Source organism: Mobula hypostoma, chromosome 4, assembly GCF_963921235.1.
Source record: "Mobula hypostoma chromosome 4, sMobHyp1.1, whole genome shotgun sequence".
Classification (NCBI taxonomy): domain Eukaryota; kingdom Metazoa; phylum Chordata; class Chondrichthyes; order Myliobatiformes; family Myliobatidae; genus Mobula; species Mobula hypostoma.
Window position 1 is genome coordinate 91,368,198 of NC_086100.1, and position 13,428 is coordinate 91,381,625.

Below are 13,428 nucleotides of genomic sequence, written 5' to 3' on the forward strand. Positions count from 1 at the left end.
TTATTACACCTTACCAGAATCTGTCTCCCTATCTGCTCCTCGATGTCCCTGTTACTATTGGGTGGTCTATAAAAAACACCGAGTAGAGTTATTGACCCCTTCCTGTTCCTAACTTCTACCCACAGAGACGCAGTAGACAATCCCTCCATGACTTCCACTTTTTCTGCAGCCATGACACTATCTCTGATCAGCTATGCCATGCCCCCACTTCTTTTGCCTCTCTCCCTGTCCTTTCTGAAACATCTAAAGCCTGGCACTCTAAGTAACCATTCCTGCCCCTGAGCCATCCAAGTCTCTGTAATGGCCACAACATCATAGCTCCAAGTACTGATCCACGCTCTAAGCTCATTTGCTTTTTTCATAATACTCCTGGCATTAAAATAGGCACATCTCAAACCATCGGTCTGAGTGCATCCCTTCTTTATCACCTGCCTATCCTCCCTCTCGCACTGTCTACAAGCTTTCTCTATGTGTGAGCCAACTGCCCCTTCCTCTGTCTCTTCAGTTTGGTTCCTGCCCCCCGCCCCAGCAATTCTAGTTTAAACCAGTAGCCTTAGCAAACCTCCCTGCCAAGATATTGGTCCCGCTTAGATTCAAGTGCAACCCGTCCTTTTTGGACAGGTCATGCCTGCCCCAAAAGAGGTCCCAATGTTTCAGAAATCTGAATCCCTGCCCCCTGCTCCAATCCCTCAGCCACACATTTATCCTCCACCTCACTCTTCCTATACTCACGTGGCACAGGCAGCAATCCCAAGATTACTACCTTTGAGGTCCTGCTTCTCAACTTCCTTCCTAACTCCCTGTAATCTGTTTTCAGGATCTCCTCCCTTTTCCTATCTATGTCGTGGGTACCAATATGACCCACGACCTCTGACTGTTTTCCTTCCCACTTCAGGATATCATGGACAGAATCAGAAACATCCTGGACCCTGGCATCTGGGAGGCAAACTACCATCCATTTTCTTTCCTACATCCACAGAATCGCCTGTCTAACCCCTTAACTATAGAGTCCCCTATTACTGCTGCCATCGTCTTCCTTTCCCTAACCTTCTGAGCCACAGGGCCAGACTCTATGCCAGAGACACAACCAGTGTTGCTTCCCCCAGGTAGGCCATCTCTCCCGACAGTACTCAAACAAGAATACTTATTGTTAAGGGGGCAGCCATAGGGGTACTCTCTAGTATCTGACTCTTGCCCTTCCCTCTCCTGATTGTTACCCTCTTATCTGTCTCTCAAGGCCCTGGAGTGACTACTTGCCTCTCGCTCGTCTCTATCACCTTCTCACTTTCCCTGACCAGACGAAGATATTTGAGCTGCATCTCCATTTCCCTAACCCAGTCCCTAAGGAGCTGCAGCTTGACACACTTGGCACAGATGTGGCCGTCCGGGAGGCTGGGAGTCTCTCGGACTTCCCACATCTAACACCCAGTACCGAACAACGGCCTCACACACATACTTCCTGTTTCTATTCCTCACAAGTAACTGACCTCATCTTGACCCATTATCGTCTAAGCCCCGTTGAGCCAAAGCCCTCCTACTCTGACTGCTTCAACTCCTTAGCCTGCTCCTCTGACACCCACTCTATAAAGCTGTCTTCTTTTAAACTCGTCTCGCTGTTCTAACTGGTTGACATCCATGCGCTTGTGCCATCCCATCTCCCATTAGGCCATTAGGCCCGTTAGATCCCTGCTCAGCTCCTATGCTCAAAGCAGCTTGTATCCTCATAAGTCAAAGACTCCTTCTTTGCAAGATCTCAGCGATTTCTTCTGTACTCTCTCCAGAGAAATGCCATCGTCTTATCCCACTTTTCCTTCCTTTCTTCATTCAGTTTTTTTCCTCTCACTGATGATTGATTTCAGCCTGTCACCTCATCATTCACCACTGTCAGAAATGCCCGGTTGTCCTTCAATTTTTTTACCTGATCACTTGGCACTTCTTGTAAAATTCCAAGATGAACTATTTCTAGTTGAAAGGCAATGGAGAAGGTTAATTCATTTCTATAAGGTATTTTTGGATTCCCCCTACATTTGCTGCCAGTCTTTTCTCATGGTGTTACTTTTTACCTTGTGTTTCCATTTCTGTAGTGAACCATTTCTGTAATCTCTGTGGTCACTAATCGTGTTGATATACTCCACCTGTCAACTGCTTGTTTTACTGTCAATCTCTTTGGGTATCCAAAGAGCTCCCACTTCAGCACCAATCCATATTGTAACATCATAGTCAGTATAATCTCATTCCATATTTTAACACCACACCTCATGTGATCTTAATCCATAATGTTTCAGAGCATCCACTTCAGTCTCAATCCCTGTTGTACCCTGTGCTATCTCAGTCTATAACATATGATACATGTACAACTTCCACTCTCCCTATTGTAACCAGGTCCAATCTCAATGCACATTATGATCCAGCACCCATTCAATGTCAATTCCACCACAGCATTCCTGCTAATTATTTCAATCCTTATTATCTTGCACTCAATATAATCATAATCATATTTTAATAAATTTTCCAAATCCAGTCAGTACTGTAGTGTAGCAGATGGGCCTATCATTCCAAACAGCATTCTTGATCTACATTGTGAATCAGTCACACTATAATAAAGCACAGCAAATAAATGTAAATCCCTATTTAACAGTACCAGAAGGACCTGGATCCAACACAGTTCATTCTCAATCCTCATGTTCTAACATATCAGCCAATTCAACTGTAGCATATGTGATGCCAAACAAAGCTAGCAGATGATTGAATGCTAATGAGAGAGCTAAGAGAGACAATGGAGAGACATTCAATATGATAATAAGAGAGGAGAGAGGGATTAACGGCAAAGAAACACAATTCAGAATATTGACAGACCGATTGCTTTGAACCTGAACTGTTTGAAGTTTGATGGACAGGCGATACCTCAGCAGGGGGATAAAAAGAACAGGTTCACTAATGCACGGGACACCATGAGACCACAAGATAACGAGACCCTGGAAAGAGCGGTGTGCCCCCACAAGTTGGTGAGAGTTTGGAGGTTCGGTTCGTGGGAACCGACCATAGGTTCAGAGGATGTAAAGGTACCATTGGTGGGAACCTGGTGTGTGTGTCCGCCCTTGCCTGGGTGCCGGGTTCACCACAGAAGAACGATCGTATCCGGAACGGAGGGGTCACAGTCGCTGACCACAGCAGGATGGAAGACACAAAAGGGTCCGCCCGAAACCAACTGCGAAGACATCAAAGGTCTGCCTGAATCAAATTGCATCCCCCTCCCTCTCTCTCTGTCTCTCCAACGGCACAACTGCGATTACTGCGAACTGTACTAAGCTGAACTGAACTCTGCGTCACTTAAGACTGATCATTTTACCCCTAGACTGCGATAGAGCTTGGATGATCCCTATTACCCTAGTTCTGTGTACATGTGTGTATTATCATTGCTAACCTGTTGCACTTATATCCTTACGATTAGAGTATTGTGTTACTTATTTTTTTAATAAAACTTTATTGGTTCCTAGTAATCCAGACTCCAACGAGTGGTCCATTTCTGCTGGTTTGGCAACCCAGTTACGGGGTACGTAACATAAGTGGGGATCTCCTCCGCGATTTTGAACGCCAGTTTTGGGACTGGGTAAATTGATTGGGTTAAAATTCCCGAAAGAAAGAAAGGGCAAACAGCAGAAATGGAGATTGAGGAATTTCTAAAGGCGCCAACCTTGGAGGCATTAGGGGATGCCAGGAAATTAGAATTGGCAACTGTTGCTAAACGGTTGAATCTTTTTAAGGGAAAGCTGACAATGAGGAGAGCGGAGATGCACAGAGCTACCGTTGAGTATTATGTATCTAAAGGTGTGTTTCCGCAAGGGGAGCTGGAGGTGGTATCTATGGGCAAACCTGGTGAAGAGGCGGTGCAGCTGCAGACGGAAAAATTGAGACTAGAGCATGAGTTCCGAATAAAGCAGCTGGAACGAGAAGAGAGAGACAGGCAGTTAGAACGGCAAGAGAGAGAGAAACAGAAGGAAAGGGAATTTGAGCTGGAGAAGTTAAGGATGACACTAGCACAGGGCCCCATGCCAAACCAAGGTGGAGGGTTCAGGGCGACCCAGGAGGTTAGGCTGGTTCCCCCATTTGAGGAGGCCGATGTTGATCGGTACTTTCCACATTTTGAAAAAGTCGCCGCAAGTCAGGACTGGCTGAGGGATAAGTGGGCTGTTTTGCTTCAGAGCATACTTAAAGGGAAGGCTCAGCAAGCTTACTCGGCATTGTCCTCAGAAGATGCCCAGAGGTATGATGTGGTGAAAGAGGCAATACTCAGGAGGAATTATGAGTTGGTCCCGGAGGCATACCGGCAGAGGTTCCAGAATGTGAGGAAGCAGTGGGGCCACACATATTTAGAGTTTGCCCGTGAGATGCTGATGTACTGTGCGCGTTGGTGTGCCTCGAAAGGAGTCAATGGGGACTATGACAGACTGCTACAGCTCATACTGGTTACTAACTTCTCCAGATAAAAGTGGATGGTACCACATCAACCAGTTGAAATTGGTGGGGGAGAAACAGGAAAATTATCATCATCGGCACGTAAAAATTGATGTACATGATGGTCCCAATTTTGGAGACTTAACAATCGATGTACGTGATAGTTCTGATTTGGAAGATCTGAGTTTGGAACAGTTATTCCAAGAAGATAACAACAGATCTGACCAAGGAGGAGTTTTTCCATTTTCTCAGTCTGAAAAACAGGGAGGTTTGTAAAGAAAATAAGGAGAAGAAATACATTGGTTTCTGCCTCCCCTATTCTGAAAAAAAATTGGGTGAGAAAAGATGGACTACTTGAGTCCAAAGACAATTGGGAGCCTAGATTGCATGGGTTGGAAAACCAGATAGAAAATATGGACAAAGTAATTTAAGATTGGAACTGGAAATAAAAGCAGATATTACCCTTTGTGTGTTTAATATTTAGTTCAACATGAAGAGAATAATGTATTTTATGGTGATGGAATTGACTATGACTGAGGCCATGATTGGTTGTGCTTCAGAAACATTACTGCGGATGAACTTGTTCACAACAACATCGTTATATTAAGACTATTCGGTGATCAAAAGCAATTTTTCTCAATGGACACAGGTAATACGAGCACATGTGGAAGAAATGGAAGACTCGAATTTATACTATGCTGTGGTAGATGGTTTGATGTGCGCGGATAAAACATTAAATATTCCAGAGGGTACAAAGGTATAATTCCTATGTAATAAAATTTTATAAGGGACATTGTTTAGTAACCCAGAGGGGATAATTATTAGTCAGTTTTTAGGCCCAATTATTGAGCAACCTTCAGGTGATGAAGGCCACAGTAAGATTATAGTTCTGTGGGATCTCTGTCATATGAATATCGAGTGGGGTAGTGATCTACACAAGAGATAGATCGATTGGGGTGGCTACATCAAGCATTTCTCAAAGATTGTTTCTATTGTTATAAACTGTCCACAGGAGGATGTAGTACATGGGGAGAGTAGAATGGAAAGGACACTAAGAGACACAGGTAAGAGTTTTGTCAGGGCCTAGGCCCTTTCAGGGTTTTCAAAACTAATAGGAAATTGACCACTCCACAACCCCAATTAACTGAAAATACATCGGAGCCTAAATGTGGTGAAACTCCACGTAATACAAATGGGGTAGGATTAGTGTTAGAATTTAAGTCAGTCAAAAATAGAAAGAAGAGAGGACTATTGGAATTAGTGGGACCAGGTTACACATTAGGGGTAGCAATGGTTAATACTTTAGATATAGCAGAATTGGAAAATCAGATACAGTCTCTTCAGCTAAAAATGTGGGATATTACTGAGGAAAATTATCAGGATCAAATGCAAACTAGTCAAATTGGTCGGAGTGCATCACAGGTAACGCTGGATTCACTTAAATTTCTGAAACTACTTCAGGATACAACGAATTTGATAATTGACCACATAGACCTCTTATCTAAAGGAACACATAAAGCAGAGATCTGTGCTATATATACCGTACTTGTTGGTTGCTCACCATGGTTAGTATGAATTTATTACAACTTGATGCACATCAAGTACCAAATTGGATATCAGATGAGCAATTGATAGAATGGGTTGGAGAAGAGGTTCCCTTGTGTCATATTAGAATTCTTACACTAACAAACAGAATACTGGGTACTTGTGATGATGGTAAAGGGAGGTTTTATATGGGTGCAGTATTCCACATTCCCCATCATGGAAATAAATTAACTTACTCCTTGAAAAGGGTTCACAATGTAGGTAAATATCATGAGAATACTTGGATATCCTTCAGCAACCCATCAAAACATGCTATTGTTATGGATGGTATTGGAAAACCATAGAAACCATAGAAAAACTACAGCACAGAATCAGGTCTTTTGGCCCTTCTTGGCTGTGCCGAACCATTTTCTGCCTAGTCCCACTGACCTGCACATGGACCATATCCCTCCATACACCTCCCATCCATGTATCTGTCCAGTTTATTCTTAAATATTAAAAAGGAACCCACATTTACCACCTCGTCTGGCAGCTCATTCCACACTCCCACCACTCTCTGTGTGAAGAAGCCCCCTCACAATGTTCCCTTTAAACTTTTCCCCCCTCACCCTTAACCCATGTCCTCCGGTTTTTTTCTCCCTTTGCCTCAGTGGAAAAAGCCTGCTTGCATTCACTCTATCTATACCCATCATAATTTTATATACCTCTGTCAAATCTCCCCTCATTCTTCTATGCTCCAGGGAATAAAGTCCTAACCTATTCAACCTTTCTCTGTAACTGAGTTTCTCAAGTCCCGGCAACATCCTTGTAAACCTTCTCTGCACTCTTTCAACCTTATTAATATCCTTCCTGTAATTTGGTGACCAAAACTGAACACAATACTCGAGATTCAGCCTCACCAATGCCTTATACAACCTCATCATAACATTCCCGCTCTTATACTCAATAGTTTGATTAATAAAGGCCAATGTACCAAAAGCTCTCTTTACGACCCTATCTACTTGTGACGCCACTTTTAGGGAATTCTGTATCTGTATTCCCAGATCCCTCTGTTCTACTGCACTCCTCAGTGCTTTACCATTTACCCTGTGTGTTCTACCTTGGTTTGTCCTTCCAAAGTGCAATACCTCCCACTTGTCTGTATTAAACTCCATCTGCCATTTGTCAGCCCATTTTTCCAGCTGGTCCAAATCACTTTGCAAGCTTTGAAAACCTTCCTTACTGTCCACTACACCTCCAATCTTTGTATCACCGGCAAATTTGCTGATCCAACTTACCACATTATCATCCAGATCATTGATATAGATGACAAATAACAATGGACCCAGCACTGATCCCTGTGGCACACCACTAGTCACAGGCCTCCACTCTGAGAAGCAATTCTCTACTACCACTCTTTGGCTTCTTCCATTGAGCCAATGTCTAATCCAATTTACCACCTCTCCATGTATACTGCGCTACTGAATTTTCCTAACTAACCTCCCATGCGGGACCTTGTCAAAGGCCTTACTGAAGTCCATGCAGACAGCATCCACTGCCTTCCCTTCATCCACTTTCCTGGTAACCTCCTCGAAAAACTCCAATAGATTGGTCAAACATGACCTACCTTGCACAAAGCCATGTTGACTCTTCCTAATAAGTCCCTGTCTATCCAAATGCTTGTAGATTCTGTCTCTTGGTACTCCCTCCAATAACTTACCCACTACCGATGTCAAACTTACCGGCCTATTATTTCCCGGACTCTCTTTTTGATCCTTTTTTAAACAACGGAACAACATGAGCGATTCTCCAGTCCTCCGGCACCTCACCCGTAGACACCGACATTTTAAATATATCTGCAATTTCAACACTAGTCTCCTTCAAGGTCCAAGGGAATACCCTGTCAGGTCCTGGGGATTTATCCACTTTAATTTGCCTCAAGATAGCAAGCACCTCCTCCTTTTCAATCTGTACAGTTTCCATGATCTCACTACTTGTTTCCCTTAATTCCATAGACTTCATGCCAGTTTCTTTAGTAAATACAGATGCAAAAAACCCATTTAAGATCTCCCCCATTTCTTTTGGTTCCACACATAGCTGATCACTTTGATCTTCAAGAGGGCCAATTTTATCCCTTACAATCCTTCTACTCTTAATATACCTGTAAAAGCTCTTTGGATTATCCTTCACTTTGACTGCCAAGGCAACCTCATGTCTTCTTTTAGCCCTCCTGATTTCCTTCTTAAGTATTTTCTTGCACTTCTTATACTCCTCGAGCACCTTATTTACTCCCTGATTCCTATACATGTCATACAACTCTCTCGTCTTCTTTATCAGAGTTGCTATGTCCCTTGAGAACCAAGGTTCCTTATTCCTATTCACTTTGCCTTTAATCCTGACAGGAACATACAAGCTCTGCACTCTCAAAATTTCTCCTTTGAAGGCTTCCCACTTACCGATCACATCCTTGCCAGAGAACAACTTGTTCCAATCCACGCTTTTTAGATCCCTTCTCATTTCTTCAAATTTGGCCTTCTTCCAGTTCAGAACCTCAACCCTAGGACCAGATTTATCCTTGTCCATGATCAAGTTGAAATTAATGGTGTTATGATCACTGGAACCAAAGTGCTCCCCTACACACACTTTCGTAACTTGTCCTAACTCGTTTCCTAATAGGAGATCCAATATTGCATCCCCTCTAGTTGGTACCTCTATATATTGATTTAGAAAACTTTCCTGAACACATTTTACAAACTCTAAACCATCTAGACCCCTAACAGTATGGGAGTTCCAATCAATATGTGGAAAATTAAAATCCCCTACCACCACAACTTTATGTTTCCTGCAGTTGCCTGCTATCTCTCTGCAGGTTTGCTCCTCCAATTCTCGCAGACTATTGGGTGGTCTATAATACAACCCCACTAATGTGGCCATACCTTTCCCGTTTCTCAGCTCCACCCATAAGGACTCAGTAGACAAGCCCTCTAATCTGTCCCGCCTGAGCACTGCTGTAACATTTTCCCTGACAAGCAATGCTACCCCACCCCCCCACCTTTCATTCCTCTGCCTCTACCATATCTGAAACATCGGAACCCTAGAATATTAAGCTGTCAGTCCTGCCCCTCCTGAAGCCAAGTTTCGCTAATTGCTATAACGTCATAATTCCACGTGTCAATCCACGCCTTCAACTCATCTGCCTTCCCCGCAATACTCCTAGCATTGAAATATATTCACCTCAGAAGATTTTTACTACCACTCACAACCTTCCTATTTGCAGCTTTGCTTGAACTTTTAACATCATTTATTTTCGCCCCAGCCACACTGTCAGCTCTGGCACTCTGGTTCCCATCCCCCTGCAAATCTAGTTTAGAGCCTCCCCAATAGCACTAGCAAACCTCCCTGAAAGGATATTGGTCCCCTGAAAGGGATAGATTTATCGAAATGTCATCGAGAGGGAAACCACTGTCCAGGAGAGATGACTAGACAAAAACTTGTGGATTGTGGTTTCAATACTTACAAGAATAGTTCATTGTCTATTTTGCCTGTGAATAATGGTTCTTTTCTGCAGTATGCTCTGGTGGGATGAACATATTATATGGCAACATCAGCCATGAGTTATACCAAGGGATGGAATGTCCTTTGGAAAGTTACAATGTTGCAATTGGGGATGTGACTTTAAATTTGACTATTGGAGGACAAACTTTGCCTCAACCAGTAGTAGAGAAGGTGGTGGAGGAAAGTCTTGCAATCCAGCGAACTGATACGGATCAATATTTGTGGGACTATGTTGTTACTGAGTTGCCACCAATTCGTCATTTCACTGCAGACTGGACACAAGTTGTGGAGGAGGCAAAGGAGATAATTCATCATTGGACTGAACATAAAAAAGTTATTAAAACACATGCTGAGAAGGCAAATGAAATATTGAGTGACTTAGACTTTTGGGATAAATTTTGGAACTGGGGATTAAATGTTCAAATACATCCATGGGTAAGGATAATCTCACATGCTGCAGTAATATTAATTTTTTGTACACTGATTGTATTATTTAATGTGTATCAACTTAGAAGATGGAAGGCTGAAATTATGCAAAAGGTAGAGGGTGATGATTTTGCAACACTGAGAAAATGAAGGCCAGTATAAAAATTGTATGAATTTAGTAAGTAAATGTTATAATGAAGTGTAGCACACCTGCTGAGGATCCATGGCAATCCAATGGGTAATCAACATAACAGAAGAGGATAGTGATCCGAAGGTAAGTATGTTTGGATCAAGAGGCGGGAGATGTTGTCCAAAAAGAATGACAATCTACAAATCAGTGAATTCAAATGAATCAAGGACAGTGGAAGCAGTCTTTGTTCTTGTCGCATGCTTCGGGATGGAGGCTGCCATTTTGTGAAGACACTCTATTCTCCATTTTGTGAGCTTGACATGCTGGACTTGATCAATGCTTTAAAGAAGACACATTGATTCTTCAGGTAATCTGCTGTACTGGAGATAATTTCCAAATAAGAAGTTATTTGTGAGATGTTCTTTGGTTGGCTATAACATGCAGGCTTGTGAACGTTGGGGTTGATGTCTGCCTGAAGTGATTCAAGCTCATTGCTGATTGAGAACAAAGAGCCATAACTTATCGACTGTCACTTGACGGGAAGAGGGCAATAAGTTGATGCTGGCTTGGAGCAGAGCCAATATCAAGGTGTTAAAGGACAGACACATGGCCTGTGGCCAATGACACTGAAATGCAATATTTGAATTGATAAGGAATGGATATAAAAGTGGATGCTTTGTGTGTGCTGGTAACGGTAACTTTGAAGAAAAACCATTGCAGATACAAGCGTAAGCAACCCTATGTGAAACACGTGGTGAGTGGATCGGGACAACGAGGAACGCCTGGCCAGCGTAACCTCCTTTGCCCGGGTAATACTTTTGCTATACTTTGACTATTCAGGAGAATCAGGGATACTTAGTGGGTGTGCACACAAGGTACTTAGTGTATGAATTCACGTACTTGTTAGTTTGAACAATAAAGGTACTTGTCAGTAATTACAGATCTCTCTGTGCCTCACTAAGCATCGTTATAAGTAGAAGTAGTATTTTTTTTACAACAATGTCAATAAAATCAAGGAAATGATTGTAAACATTAGGAGAGGGAAACCAGAGGTCCATGAGCCAGTACTCACCAGAGGATCAGAAGAGGAGGGAATCAGTAACTTTGAATTCCAGAGTGTCACAATCTCAGGTGACCTATCCTGGATCCATCATCTAAATATAACTGCAAGGAAAGCACAGCAGTGCCTCTGCTTCCTCAGGAGTCTGTGGAGATTTAGCATGTCATCAAAAACCTTGGCAAACCTCTATAGATGCGTGGTGGAAAGTGTGCTGACTGACAGCATTACGGCCTGGTATGGGAACACCAATGCCTTTGAGCAGAAAATCCAGTGGATCTGGCACAGGACATCACAGGTAAAGCCCTCCCAACCATGAGGACATCTATATGAAACATTGCCGTAGTAAAGCAGAATCCATCATCAAAGATCCTCAGCACTCAGGCCATGCTGCTTGCTGCTGCCATCAGGTAGAATGTACAAGGGCCTCAGGATTTGCACCACTAGGTTCAAGAACAGTTCCTATCCCTCAACCTACAGGCTTTTGAACAAAAAGGGGATAACTACACTCATGCTATTTCTGGTGTACCCACAACGATGGTCTCATTTTAAGGACTCTTTATCTTGTTATTTCATGCTCTTGTTATTTATTGCTATTTATTTATACTTGTATTTGCACAATTTGTTGTTCATTGACCCTGTTTACAGTTGTTGTTAACATAGAACATAGAATAGTACAGCACAGTACTTCGGCCCACAATGTTGTGCCGACCCTTAAACCCTGCCTCCCATATAATCCCCCACCTTAAATTCCTCCATATACCTGTCTAGTAGTCTCTTAAATTTCACTAGTGGATCTGCCTCCACCACTGACTCAGGCAGTGCATTCCACGCACCAACCACTCTCTGAGTAAAAAACCTTCCTCTAATATCCCCCTTGAACTTCCCACCACTTACCTTAAAGCCATGTCCTCTTGTATTGAGCAGTGGTTCCCTGGGGAAGAGGCACTGGCTGTCCACTCTATCTATTCCTCTTAATATCTTGTATACCTCTATCATATCTCCTCTCATCCTCCTTCTCTCCAGAGAGTAAAGCCCTAGCTCTCTTAATCTCTGATCATAATGCATACTTTCTAAACCAGGCAGCATCCTGGTAATTCTCCTCTGTACCCTTTCCAATGCTTCCACATCCTTCCTATAGTGATCTGTTCTATGGAGTTGCTAAGTACGTCCGCAGAAAAAAGAATCTTGGGGTTGTATGCAGTGACATGCACTCTGATAATAAATTTTACTTTGAACTTAGGGTCAGAAGGTGTTGAATCGCTGTGGGTAGAGCTAAGGAACTGCAAGGGTAAAAAGACTCTGATGGGTGTTATATATAGAGCCCTAAACAGTAGTAAGGATGTGGTCTACAAATTACAATGGGAGGTAGAAAATGCATGCCAGAAGAGCAATGTTACAATAACCATGGGGAATTTCAATATTAAGGTACATTGGGAAAATCAGGCTAGAGCTGGATCCCAAGAGAGGGATTTTCTACAATGTGTACAAGATGCTTTTTAGAGCAGCTTGGAGTTCAGCCTATGAGGGGATCGGCTATTCTGGATTGGATGTTGTGTAATGAATAGAAATTAATTAAAGAGCTTAAGGCAAACAAAACCTCAGGGGAAAGTGATCATAATATAATAGAATTCAGCTTTAAATTTAAGAAGAAGCTGAAGTCAGATGTATCAGTATTACAATGGAGTAAAGGGAATTACAAAGGCATGAGAGAGGAGCTGGCCAAAATTGATTGGAAAAGAACATTGACAAGGATGATAGCAGAACAGCAATGGCTGGAATTTCTGGAAGCAATTTGGAAGGTGAAGGATATATACTTCCCAAAGACAAAGAAGTATTCTGAAGGCAATATAACACAAGAGAAGTCAAGTCAAATCAAGTCAAGTCAAGTCACTTTTTATTGTCATTTTGACCATAACTGCTGGTACAGTACACAGTAAGAAATGAGACAACGTTTTTCAGGATCATGGTGCTACATGAACAATACAAAAACTACACTGAACTACATAAAAAATAACACAAAACTACACTAGACTACAGACCTACCCAGGACTGCATAAAGCGCACAAAACAGTGCAGACATTACAATGATTAATAAACAAGACAATATGCACAGTAGAGGGCAATAGGTTGGTGTCAGTCCAGGCTCTGGGTATTGAGGAGTCTGATGACCTGGGGAAGAAACTGTTACGTAGTCTGGTCATGAAAGCTCGAATACTTCGGTGCCTTTTGCTGGATGGCAGAAGGGAGAAAAGTTTGTATGAGGGGTGCGTGGGGTCCT